General features: G+C 38.2%; 1 long non-coding RNA gene across 1 annotated transcript in view; it reads left to right on the forward strand.

The window, feature by feature from the left end:
* LOC142212721 (uncharacterized) overlaps window positions 1-12,223 on the forward strand; it is an 83,813-nt gene that overhangs the window by 12,157 nt on the left and 59,433 nt on the right. Inside the window, exon 4 of the long non-coding RNA XR_012717210.1 lies at window positions 7,531-7,572. This is a non-coding gene — a long non-coding RNA (uncharacterized LOC142212721). The remainder of the gene's footprint in view (window positions 1-7,530; window positions 7,573-12,223) is intronic.

Genomic DNA, 12,223 nt, shown 5'->3' on the forward strand with positions numbered 1-12,223 from the left:
GTGATGTTGGTGGATGAAGTAAGATATGATGTCCCAGATGTGCTCAATTGGATTCAGATCTGGGGAACGGGCGGGAGAGTCCATAACTTCAATGCCTTCATCTTGCAGGAACTGCTGACACACTCCAGCCACATGAAGTCTGGCATTGTCCTGCATTAGGAGGAACCCAGGGCCCACTGCACCTGAATATGGTCTCACAAGGGGTCTGAGGATCTCATCTCAGTACCCAATGGCAGTCAGGCTATGTCTGGCGAGCACATGGAGGGCTGTGCAGTCCTCCAAAGAAATGCCACCCCACACCATTACTGATCCACTGCCAAACCGGTCATGTTGAAGGATGTTGCAGGTAGCAGATCGCTCTTCACGGCGTCTCCAGATTCTGACACGTGCTTAGTGTGAACCTGCTTTCACCAGTGGCGAAGTTGTCAATCCTGGTGTTCTGTGGCAAATGCCAAGCATCTTGCATGGTGTTGGGCTGTGAGTGCAACCCCCATTTGTGGACGTCGGGCCCTCATACCATCCTCAGGGAGTCAGTTTCTAACCGTTTGTGCAGACACATGCACATTTGTGGCCTGCTAGAGGTCATTTTGAAGTGCTCTGGCAGTGCTCCTCTTGTTCCTCCTTGCACAAAGGCGAAGGTAGTGGTCCTGCTGCTGGGTTTTTGCCCTCCTATGGCCCCCTCCTCATCTCCTAGTGTACTGGCCTGTCTCCTGGTAGTGCCTCCAATGTGTCAGGTTGCACCACAGACTGTCCAGGAGTTGTCAGATGTTTTAGTCCAGGAGCATGCCCAGGCATTGTAGGGAGGTCATGCAGGCACGTAGAGGCCACATACACTACTGAGACCCATTTTGACATGTTTTAAGGACATTACATAAAAGTTGGATCAGCCTGTAGTGTGTTTTTCTACTTTTATTTTGGGGGGACTCCAAATCCAGGCCTCCATTGGTTAATAAATGTTTCATTTCCATTGATGATTTTTGTGTGATTTTGTGGTCATCACATTCAACTTTGTACAGAACGAAGTATTCAATAAGAATAGGAGTAGATTGCAAATTGAACATGTATTTGGTGTGCCATGTTTTTATCAGGGAAGGGCACATACATGTAATAGATTAGTGAGTATACATCCAGGACTTTCAATCTAAATGACTCATGACTATGACTCAAAATGGAGCAGAAAGCCAGCTCAGACTCTGACAGAGGACAAAGCATCTAAAATGCAGGAATGCAGCAGAGTCATCACAAAAGCTCCCGAATGGTGCAGAAGGCTTGTAGGAGTGGATAGAGTGAGCACAGTGTTCACATCTACCCATATGGTGAACATGATCTTGCCTTTGGATTAAAATAGTGGCGAAAAAGACAATCCTTTATTAGAACTCCAAGATGGCTCTTATGTAAGAACTCCGATGCTAAATTCACACATCTTCTTCTTAAAGATCAGGATGCTGTGATTGTAATCAGAGAAAAATAACGTCTTCCATGTTAGAAGATGAGAGTCGCTGGCAGCTTTTCCTGTGAATTATTACACATTCTGTTAAGAAAAAGCTGCTTAATGTCATTCAATGAGAAATCTTTGGTCAATAACACTATTTCCAATCTATTTCTATGCCAGAAAAATACCATCTAACGTCTCAAAAAAACCCATAGTTGTGAATTTTAGGCACTATGAGACACTATCATCTTTTCTGAAATGTGGTCTCTATTTTACTATGAATGTATCTAACAGCAAGCATTTAAAGGGAACTTCTCTTGTGAAGAATGCAGTTCAATCTATAGATTAGGAAGAGTAGAGTAATATATGAGGGAAAGGATTCAATAATTTCATCTGTAATTTATTAATTCAAGTTTTTGCTTTAAAGTAATAGTATACTGTAATCTACCAATTATTTGTTTAAATTGCTGCCCATCCTGGGCTTTGCCGTCCAGTGGGCGGTCTTATTAAGTGATTGACAGCTAATGTTGTACAGTTAGCAGTCTCCCACTGAACTCCTAAGCCCAGAATGGGATAAGATTGAACCAAATAATTGATGCACTTTCTTAACAAAACTATATTTTTGGTTTTAAAAAAAATGTGTTAACCTGATTTTATGCAAAACATTGTAACTTTTTAATAATTTTGGACATCCAAGGCACATATTTGAAAACTGGGCAACGTGGGGGTGGATGCAGGGCACCCGGAAGGCAAGAGATTTACCTAATTTATTAAAAGGCATATGTCTCCTAATGAATTAAATACATGGCACTCTGGCACAAATCACCCCACTGTCTGTATAAATGATACCAACAATCTGTCTTGTATTTTATTACATTAAGATTAGTAAAACTAAATATTAGAATTAGTATTTTATGTGGTTTTATGCTACTAAAGCGATGACATCTATCGACGTGAATGAATGAATACCAGTAGTAAATGGGGAATATGTGAAGACATTTATTAAAGGGATATATTTTTGGTTACTGATTTTTTTTATATATTCGTAAATACAATAATGTAATAATTCACAATAGACACAGAGCCCATGCATTAAATAAAAGTCAGAGTCAGTACAGCCCTCACATATGTATATCTAGGTATCCATGCTAGTGACTACAAGGTTCAACTTCCAGCTATATACCTAAAAAAAAGTAATGAAAGCCTGATGCAGTAGAAAATGCAGAATGTATGTAGCTGGCTTCAGTACGATGAAACAGGATACTTCCAAGATGTAAAAAAAAAAAAGGCACTTCAAGTGGTTCTTGGATCCTGATTTCTATAGATCTGATAGATCACAATTGTTGCTAAAATTAACCTGTTTAATTAAATATTAAGACTATACAGGTAGCTAAATTTTCATATCAATTATTATGTGTTTATCTATGCTGTATAAATAAAACACACACATATATTATATATACATTTTGTTCCAGCTTTAAAAAAGGAAAGAACAATTATGCTGATCAACTATTCAACTTTGTACAATAGGTGTTATCGTACCAGGAAAACCAAATTTAGCAAACGGGGTACCCTAAACCCTAAAGCATAACTTTTAATAGTGTGCATTAAAAATAGTATCCCTAAAATCAGAAGAGGCCCCTTAGATAATCAAGATCTCATGTTTACATTCCCTATGCACTGAGATTGCTATTGTACTCTAATCACTAGGGCTGCTATGTTCAATTGTGCAGAACTTAGTCTATCCTGTAGATAGATCAACGATTCAATATTGAATTTCCAACTATATTGAATTTGCCCCCCATTCCAGCACATGTCACTGTGGGGGAACAACTGCTAACAACTAGCTGTACAGCTCTCTACATCATTCATGTGTCTGGTAGCCATGCATATTATTAGCACCTAAGAGTAACAGCACCAATAATAGTATTTTGGGGAATTGCCCGGTATACTGCAGGTGCAGGCTCTTAGATTTAATCCTGATCAGTATGCTATGCTCAGATTTGATATTGGGCCCAATTGACCTGGTCCATTAATTCTAGGGTTTAGCTTGAAGCCAAGATCTTGTATGGTCTATTATTAAGTAAGAGCAAGGTGATGAAGCTCCTGGTTTCAGTGTAGTGTTGGGATAGAATTGACTTCATTGCTCTATTATGTTGGTTACATGATTGTGTAATATATATATTTGCTTTCCCACTGGGTTTAACAAAGTCTGTCTGTGCTTAGAACCTATATAGCATACAAAAGTAAATTAGCCTGACCACTTCTGCAGGATAGCTAAACTACCAAACTACCACCTCTTCCCATTTCCTTGAACACTGCCCAGAATAAGACAAGAACAATAGAATGCTAAATTTGTCAGTATTCAACTTGTTAGGATTCCCAGACTGTTACCATGGCGACAAGAGTCAGGATTTACCCAGAAGTAACAACATACAATCAAGAGTTAATATATAAAACGGGAAGTAAAATTGGTTAATGGGATCTGTCTAGGTGGACAGGACTTAACCGACTAGTTCTTCTCAGTGGATTTATTCGTATAATATATACATTTAGGTACAGATCAAGGAAATTTAGTCTTTTTCTGACAATAGGCTATAATTGCAATATAACTATATACCCTTTCTATTATTGAGTTTATGATTTTTACAGATTTCCCTGTGAAATGGACAATAATTTGACAAATACCCAAATATATTTAATATAATATTTTTTGCAATTCTTAGTAGAGATGAGCGAACACTGTTCGGATCATCCGATCCGAACAGCACGCTCCCATAGAAATGAATGGAAGCACCTGTGACGCTGACTTTGTCGGCGGCCGACCGGCGTCACAGGTGCTTCCATTCATTTCTATGGGAGCGTGCTGTTCGGATCGGCTGATCCGAACAGTGTTCGCTCATCTCTAATTCTTAGCAATTTGTATTCCCTGAAATATTTTTATCAATATTATTAATTTTATAATTAAAATACAAAGTTACATATTTTTAATTTATATTATAGCTGTTTATTTGCCAATGTAAAGTAGCTCTGCATTGTTTAACATGTAAATAAGATATTTGCACTTCCGTGTTAAAATATTCTAAGCACAGCCTTCACATTAATAGACTATAAAAAGATTGTCATGTGTTGCATGGTAAGTTTTAAGTAAAAATGGTCACTTGGAATGTATATAAACCAATCTGTATTATAATTCTTGATGTAACATAATGGATTATGTAAGGAGTCAGAAGAGCACCAACCAATGGGACTCAAGTTAACTTCTGACTACAAGATAAATAGATGAGATGTATACAGATATGTGTGTGTACTTTTCTTTGTTCACACAAATATATATGTGAATAGGATATCCATAGGCTTTATTGCGTAGGGCAGCATGTATGGTATGGTGTAATCATGACTCTCTGTTGGTGGAGTGACCTCTAGCCTCTGTCTGGGTTACCCTTCTCAGGATGAGGTCTTTTCATGTGTTTCACTCAGCTCAGCTTTATTCCCAAACGTCTTTTCAATCCCAGACTTTCCCAGCTCCCAAAAACCGGAGCAAGGGAGAGGGAGAGAGAGCCTTCCTCTGATCTTCTGGCTAGAATCTTATCAGTAGATGGAGAATGGAGATGTTCCCATAATGGACCAAATTGGCCATGCCCCTTCTCTTGAAATAGTGCTTAAAAAGAAGGAGGGGGTGTGGGGCTATGATAATGTTAGGGGTGTGGGGGAAGGAGGATATTTTCTCAGGGTCATTCTGGTTTCCCAAATGAATAGACATTCATGGAATTGCATCTTACTCTCTCTCACCAACCACAGCATTCAACTTACATGGCAACTTCCTAAAGGTATATTCACTTTCATAGTATGCTTATTACTTTCTAATTTGCTAGAGCTAATTGTAACTGTAGCCAATATAGTAACAGTAGACGTGTTTAGTGGTTTTTGCTGACTGCATAACCCAGTTTGACTTGTTTGAATAGTAGTTACTGCTCTCTCTCTCTCCATATATATATATATATATATATATATATATATATATATATATATATATATATCAAATATCACTTGTCTCTTTATTGAGTTATAAACATTTATCGTATATTAATGTGCAAAGGATTGTTAAATGAATATTGTGTGTACTTGTATCACTGTTTGTAAGACATTGTATTGTATTTATAAGATGGGATTAAGTGACATTTAGTAACTATTCTAAGTAGTAATGTTATGGTTAAAATATATATGACTAATTTTATAATAGCATTGATTTTTTATTATTGTATTATTTATGTATTTGTATATTATTTTGAAATATTCTGTCTAATATATAGTGATAAACAGCCTGTATAGATGCAAGTGTTTTAGGGCTGTTGGCTGGGAGATAAAAAGAGTTTCAGTGTCTGAAGGTCAGGTCATGGAAAGCAGGGACATAAAAAGAGTATGGAAGTGGAAAATGTAAAGAAAGAAAGGAATACGTTGAAACAATTGAGAGGGGATAGGAATGTGACAGAGGATTGATGAAGCAAATGTCTGAAAAGAGATTTACTATGACACTAGTGTCTGGGAGAAAGTGAAAACAGTGCAAGTTTATGTGAGAATAGTATAATGTTGGAGACCTGGTACAAAGCTTAGGCCTTACTCAGTCCTCTGCCCTGTAAATGTTATGTAAGGAGATGTAATGGCCGCTACGATAAGCCGTGGCCTTCATTTTCCACTGACTTCGCCGTGTGCTAATGAAGTAGGGCTCAACTTTTTGTAAACTATTTTAACTGGTGAACAAGGGAAGGTGTTCTCAAAATGAAAGCTACTCCAAACACGATGGATATCATTGCTGTGTATGGTATACAGTAGGCACCTTATAATGGTTTATCACTGGTAGACTCCAAGCATGACACTGGTTCACAACCCTCTTCTACACAAATACTTAAAGAAGAAGCTCAAAATATGAAGAGTTGAGTAAAAAAAACATTAGTTAACATTGGTTTAAAGATTTATTTTTTTTTACTTTGTAACATGAATGGATGCACTTTTTATTGTACAATAATTATAATAATGATGAAATCCTTGAAGGTTGCAAAATGTTCCGCCATTTCTCTTTAGCTTTATGGATCCTGGAAACATAAAATCATCTGCATAATGAATTGGTTTCTGTCTTTGGTTACCTAGCTGTATGAGTATTCCTAAATTCATAAAGCTAGACAACCGAACGTATAAACCCATTCTTTCTTCTACAGAAGAACAGCGAGACTACAGAAGGCCCAACTCTGCAGAAGAAACTATGTATGGATGCAACTTGTACCATGTAAACCAGGCTTGGTCTGTCTTGAGTTCCAGGATTGGTTATGTATTACGTATAATGCATTGTATTGGAATAGACAATTAGTAGAAAGCAGAATTTGAAGATTACTGTAGAATTTACTAGCCAGTATTCTCTACAGATTATATTTTCTTGTAGTTACTGCTACGATAAGATGAGGGATGAGTTAAAGCATATTTCGTATGTATCACTATGTAGCCACCAGTTTTAATGGCAATGCCCACCAGGAATGGACAGTGCCTAACAAGTACAGGGCATACAGAATTATTTATAGAGAGTCGAAAAAGCCGCAACTTGTTAGTATAAGACATTGATGTGCATGTGTGAGAGTGTGTTCATGTGCTTAAATGTCATAGCAAAGGGGTCTCCATTGACTTCAAAGGGGTCTCCATTGACTTCTCTGTTCACAGAGAAATATGGACACACCTATAATTTCCTTTAGGCAAGAACAATTGTCATTGCTGTGCTTTCCAGCATATCATTTGTGGGAGATGCTACAAACATAACCTTTAAAAACCTTAACCTCTATTCACTTGGATATCAGGAAGTGTAGACTATTTTTCTTAGTCTACATCCTGAGGTATTAACCCTTTTCTATCTGCTCCAGCAGAAATTCTGCATTGGACTTTCATTTCTTTAGATAGATAGATAGATAGATAGATAGATAGATAGATAGATAGGAGATAGATAGATAGATAGATAGATAGATAGATAGTCTATATTATACTAAATTCATAAATGTAACATTAATGTTAATGTGCAATATGAATAACTATTTTTTGCACATTTCACTTTTCAGGAAAGGTCATCAAAGAAAGAGCTTTCAAAAGATCCTACAATGGTAAGAACAATTCCAATGTCTTTCGGTATGTCATAAAAACAAAGTACAGTTGACTTGCTTTGCAGAATTAACAAAATCCTAAATTTATTTTGCAATTTAAAGGAACTGGTTTGGGCCTACATGTCAACAATAGTAGCAGATCACAAAAAATACTGATAGGTTAGAAAAAACATAGTATGGCATTGTTTGTATCCATTATAACCTCACACAGGGTATGTCCATATTTAGTTGTGAGGTGGAAAGGTTCACAAGTTGTCTTCCATGTTGGAATTTGATTCATTCTCATGCGTGACCTGTGTCTGTGTTCACTTGTTGTCCTGTAGTTCTAGCCGCTTATAGAACTCTAACACGGTATAGCTTGTCAGTAATATTTTCTCAATATCATATCATAAATCAAAAGCCCATGCTTATCTGCCTGACTATATATTGCGTAAATGTTACTATGTTTTACCCCCCAGCCCAAACTTTAACTATAATGGCTGACTGGGTGGAAAGACTCAGATTCTGAATATGTAATTGTAGCGTTGGTACTCACTGACATTCTGCTACAACCACTGCACAGAGTCGATGCAGCCAAGCACATAGAAGTCCTCTCCATTATATAGCCAAACCTGAATACAGGGGAATGCCAAAATAATAATTACATATCATATCAGCTACTTTTCACCTGTCCAGCACTACAGTAGTTTGGGGGATGAATTTAATGGTGACATATTCCCCGTAAAAGGATACAATTTGAATAACCTACCAGAGAAATAGAGTGCTATTACATGAACTGTTTCCTTATAGGGGCTGCATGAAATCAGGGCAAAAAGGGTCTGTTCTTTTTTTTCAGACACAGAGCCCCTCTTGTACATAGGATGTGATTAGTATTGCAGATTGGACCAATTCACTTAAAGAGAAATTTCCATTTCCTCCCAGGTAGGCAAACTGATGGTGCACTGAATTCAGCTTTGGTGGTATCTTCCTTCATTGCAGAGATATTGGTGCTGTTAGTGACCACTGCTGATATCCCTGCACTATCAGAGGAGCTGACTTCACAGCTCACTGTCATTGCAGGGTGGTGAGGAACGCACCCCTGACACTATTCCTTTACAGACGTACTGTGAAGGGGGGCATTCCTCGCCTCTCAGTGATGATGCTGAACTTAGCGGCCAAAACTATATCTCTGCAATGGGAGAAGATACTGACAAAGCTGAAAGTGTGCTGAATTCAATGTACCATCAGCTTTTCTATGGTACATAACACTCACTACTTGTTATAAGCTTCCCATTTATTGATCCAGTCTGCAGGCTATAGTCTGATGTTTATAGGCTCCTATTACTACTCAGATATATTATGTAACTGCTTAAAGGGGTTGTCTGGCTTAGAGCGGGTTCACACCTGCGCCTCGGTCTCCGTTCTCAGGTTTCCGTCTTCTGCAGACAGAAGATGGAAACCTGTCAGACTGTATCCGGCCGTGAGTGCCGGTGAGTGTTTTGTGCTCTCCACGGCGAAATGTTTTTTTTTTTTAACCAGACACATAGTCCTGCATGTCTGACTTTGTGTCTGGTTAAAAAATAATGGTTTTGCCATGGAGAGCACAAAACGCGCACCTGTGCTCACAGCCGGACACTTTTCAAACCCATTCAAATGAATGGCTTTGAAAAATGACTGCAGGTTTCTGTTTCCTGCCCAGTTTCGGGCAGGAAACAGAAACCTGCATAATGCAGACACCGGGCACAGATGTGAACGAGCCCTTAGAAACACATTTTTCAAGTTTTGAGCTAATACTGGGAGTGGGAGCCTATTGGTTTAACTGGGCACACTGTAATACTTATGTTGGCTTGTGGTGGCGCTGCAGGGAAATTGGACACTTACTGTCACTTTCCACTGCAGGTTTCAAATAGTTGCTGGGGCTCAGCTTATTGTAGCAGAGAACTATTTGAAGTAGACAAGCCCTTAAAGGAGGCAAGTTTCTTAATATCACTGTCTTAAGTACTGCTTACTGCTTCTCTTATTCCCTCATATATTCATGTAAATGTACCAAGCGTTTCCCTGCACCTTAAGCTGACACCTAACAATTCAGCTTGATGTACAACCACACAGGAATGCCAGATAACTAAAGATAACATAACCATAGTCGGGGTACCTGGATCACTGGTATTAAAGCTGTCTCTGACTGTCTTATCAGACATGGCTGGAGCATCCTGCTTGCAATACAATAGCTGCTAGAGAAAGTATCATTAATTTTCTGCCATTCATTATTACTACACATAGTCTCCTGGCAACGCCATCTGTCCGTAATAAGCTAACATTGTATAAAGCTACTGTGAGACCAATACAGTATTATTATGTAGTATACATACCGTAATACTGTGCACAATGTGTATAACAATCCCCCAGTCAGTCAACATCATTGGTGGGTACAGTCCAGTCAATAGATAGAAATACTGCCATACTTTATGTCATCGCCTCTATGTGTAATGTTGTATAAACCTGGTGTATTAAAACATGATATACTTGTACTATTATTATTTAATATACGGTAGGTGTTTCTGGTGAATGTTATACTGGTATATATCAGCTATCAGTGCAGAGGAGTAGGTATGTGCCCAGAATGATCACCTTTAGGCTTCATGCACATGGTCGTACTATAGAGCAGTATTAAGGCTACCATAGATGTGCATGAGCTCACTACAGTACCTATGTATGCCTCGGGCACCTTTTAAGGTCAGATTTCTTTATCCGTGCAGTTATACATGGGCAATGTGATCTGATACAGATATGCACATTAACATTTATCTAGAATATATATATATATATATATATATATATATATATATATATATATACATATTGTAATTTTTGAATTACAATATACTCAAAATATATTGCTAAAAATATGCTAAAACATTACATATAACCCTACTGAGTGTTACATACAAAGGTGACATGTTTTTTTAATTCACAATACCTAATTGAAACCATGTCAAAGCCCATATACACCTGGCACAATGTACTTCTTGTTATACTGTAAATCTGACTGATATAACAGCTGAATAGGAATGTCCCAGCTTTCCTATATGCATTAAAATTCAGAGCACTCACCTCAGGGCAGAGGCTGGAGGGACAATGTCCAATTACATAAGCTCGCCCCTATAGACTGGAAGCAAACATAAGTATCCATGGGCCAGTGCTCTACCTGCAATAGAGGTCAAGCACACCACAAGACTGATATACCATATATCATGGACAGTGAGCCCAGTGTCAGATCCTCCACCTTTATTGCTTCTATGTTATTCACAGCAGCTGGAAGCCCCTACTATCTGCAGACAAGATTGCTGCCACCCACCTAGAACTTGCATTTGATAGCATTACAGCTAGAGACAGGCCCTATTTGTGAAATGGAAAGAGGAGACATTTAAATATATACTATGGAGCCCTAAGATCTGTGTGCTTTGCTATAGACATTTTTCATGTCAATTAATATTTCTATGTAAACCAACAACCACACAATATTATAGTATTCAAGAGCTAGGAATGTATTATCACATTTATAAGGCCTCATGCACGTATACCGTTTGTGTATTGAGAATTGAGCACCCATAGGGTTGAGCACAGGAGAATTTGGTGCTGATTTTGAGGTTGACTCTGCACCAGATTCCGCCTTGGATCTGCCTACCATTGTGTTCAATAGCAGACAGAGATCGAAGAAGGACGCTGAAATAATAAGCATCTTGCTTTATCTTGCTGCAGATTGTACTGTGGATTTAGCTGCGAAAAGTCGGAGGGTTGGAAATGGATGGGAAATTTGAGGCATAAGTCTGCTATCTTCTATTTTTGCTGTGTAAACATACCATAGACGTCTATGGGGTCCTGCAGTACCTTTCAACACCTCCAATTATAAATATAGGCAAATATCTTCTCTTGTCAGAGTGCTTATGAGGAAAAATTGTGCCATGTCCAACTGGACACCTTATCATGGTGCAATGCTTCTAGGGAGAAATAGCTTTGTACAGAAGACAATATTGTATGTATCTCTTTTGCTTTCCTTGCAGTATTGCAGTAAATAGCTATAAAAGCCATTGTAGTAATCCACAGTAGGCAGCCATAGACCTGACATGAGAAACATAATGTATGGTTTGTACAGGACATCATATGACATACAATATTTGTCTAATATGCTAGAATTTGGTGTGTATTGCTGATATATTGGACTACAAAGATACTTCTTACTGCTGAGCACCTTGTATTGTATTATGAATATGGACGCAATGTGAAGACCTGCGTTCACTGACTGCATTGGTTATCTGTAAGTGGAGCATCTTTGCTCACAGAAGCAAATCCATGTGTGGTAACAGGCGAGTCAATCAGAATGACAAAGCCTCCAGCAAAGGCATCAGTCCTGGCTACAGAAAGATGCCCTAAAGGATGGTCATAGACTCACTGACTTATAAGATACACAAAGAACTGACATATAATTTACATGACGGCAATTCCTAAATGCTCTGTATACGACCTTCCAATTTAAGAAGTATTTGTATACCTTACATTAGGACAAGCGCAATGTATAATGCATCAGCTGGGATTTATGCCTGTCCTGTCAAGCCATTAGAACCTGTCATCAGGGGAGTTATTAAATATTATATTTTGTTTCCTATTCTATCTG

This window comes from Leptodactylus fuscus, chromosome 1 (assembly GCF_031893055.1).
Source record: "Leptodactylus fuscus isolate aLepFus1 chromosome 1, aLepFus1.hap2, whole genome shotgun sequence".
NCBI lineage: Eukaryota > Metazoa > Chordata > Amphibia > Anura > Leptodactylidae > Leptodactylus > Leptodactylus fuscus.